We start from the raw sequence: 2,374 nt of genomic DNA on the forward strand, positions 1-2,374 counted from the left end.
TGTCTCTTCTGAATAACTTAACTTAAAAACAAAAACGTCAAACTTTGACTAGCAGATAAAATTAGACAGATGCATTTGATCAATCTGCAGGACAGCTCTGCAGGGCATCGTTGGACTAATGTCCATCAAAGATGAAAAACTTCCCCTCTCATCTCATGAAAACACGCTTGGTGTACAGACTTCTAAGCTTTGAGGAAGTGGCGGTTGCTGGTGGTGCCTCCTGTTCTGTCTGCCAGGGTGAACATGGCACACAACACGATGGGGACAGACTCAACTAGCTTTTTTTTAAAAACCGTTTCCATTTTCCATGTAGTTCAGTAAACTTATGTCTCCTTTAAAACCTTTTTTTTTTCAAACAGTTGTTTGAGACACTTGCGACGCTTTCTACATGAAGCTTTCTAAATTACCCTGCCAAGTCAAAGCGTTGTGAAGTTTAGTGGAGCGTAGCCGGTGGCTCATTCCTTCAGATGATTCCTGTCAGTTTAAAATGCTGCACAAGTAATTTAAGGCTGTGGACCCAGATCAGTGCATGGTATTTAGATATCCAAAACAACATCTAAAGTACTGTATTCCTGACTGTAATGCCTCAGCAAAGGTCCAGATTCATAAATCAACAATAAAAAAAAGAGCATAGACAAAAATAGAATCCAAGTAAATTTTATTATTTTAAAAGGGACAATGTACATGACTGTGCCAAAGCAAAAGAACAAACCAAAACACATAAAATATTTTGTGGACTGCCAAGACAAAAGAATGAGTTTTTAAAATATGTAAGCTTAGCCGCATAAGGCATCAGGCTGACACAGCACTTCAGAAAAAGGCCATCAAATCAGCAGCTGAACATGGTGGTGATAGTGTGGCTACATTGCTGGTAACTGCAGGATCCCACCGACTTGCCGTAGTTGATTGGATGAGGAACTCTGCTTTCTGGCAGAAACAGTGTGTGTCCTCAAGCTCACTTAGAAACACCTGAAAGTTCGCCTCATAATGGCCCAAATTAATAGATACAGAAAGAAAGATTCTGAAGGTTTTACTTAAAAGTCGTAATGTAAGTCTGACTGAGATGCTGCGGCATGACGTTAATGCTCAACAGAATGACTTTTTCCTTTGATATATAAAGGAATCAGCTGAAAACTACATTTTGATCTTACTCAGGTTGTGCTTGTCTGATGACAATTTTCTGAAACATGTAAGTTTCACGTGTTAGCTCAGGTGTTAGCTCAAGCATTGAGCTGCTTGAGCTAACACCTGTGGTTCTGACCTCTGCTTTAGATGCAGCTTGACTCTCAATGTTGTTTTTAAGCTGCCAGTGACACTAAGAGCAACTGCTCCTCTGAAGGAAAGACCGACAGCAGTGTTTAGAGGATCCTCCAGTGGCCACCCAGAAAACAAAAACAGCACTTTATGCCTGTCATTTTTCTCTGAAACGAGCTGACTGGACGACAAACTGAGCGTGCATCTGAGGCTGGAGAACCAAGACTCCTCAACTATCCCCCAGCAAGAGGAAACCCGAGCAGGGTCAGTACCGCTCTGGGATCGACCGCACTGGCATCCACCAGAGTCAAAACCTCATTCTGGAAGTTTGGAAAGCGGAGCGGAGTGACAGCATTTCCTGCGTCCATTTGGAGTCCCACAATATGGAAAACATTTCAGCCTCTGTAAGGAGAAAAGTCAAGTCATGCGTTGGTTAGGTTGTGGTTGCTCGCGGTGGTATTTTTGGGTAAATCGGAGTTGGAGAAAAGGAAGCCTTTTATCTATAAACAAAAACAAACTGAACACGGGAGGGGCTGCCGGTTTGAAACTTGATTGTGTGGCCTGAGGAGTAGAATTGTTCTTTTTCAAATAAATGGCATTTAGGTTTCTGTGAAAAAGAAAAGAAAAAAAAAAAACCTCAAACATTCTCTGTGTTTCTGGAGAAAACGAAAAGAGCTGCAGCTGTTGTCTGGGTGGCGGGGCTCTGCACCAGCATAACCAGGCTTGATATTTACACGGACCACTGCCGAACCGCAATTTAACCGCTGTATGTTGTATACATTTCAGTGGTTTGCAAAAACTGTAGCTACACCTATTTAAAAATATCCCGGGAGAACAAACAGAACATGTGAACTCTAAGCTTTTGTTTAACCTCTGAATCAGTCCTGATCCTCCGTGAGAACGATGGATAAACTAGACTAAACATTTCATCAGCCGCATCTGAAGGTCTTGCAAAGTATTTGTGCCTTTTTTCCACAGGGATATTCAGTCAAAAAGCTCCTGGTGACTCTGGAGGAGCTGCACAGATGCACAGCTCAGGTGGGAGAATCTGAAACCAGGACATGTTTCAGTATTGCACTCCTCAAATCCAGATGTTATGGAAGTGTGACCAGAAGAAAGC

Source organism: Xiphophorus maculatus, chromosome 4, assembly GCF_002775205.1.
Source record: "Xiphophorus maculatus strain JP 163 A chromosome 4, X_maculatus-5.0-male, whole genome shotgun sequence".
Lineage (NCBI taxonomy): Eukaryota > Metazoa > Chordata > Actinopteri > Cyprinodontiformes > Poeciliidae > Xiphophorus > Xiphophorus maculatus.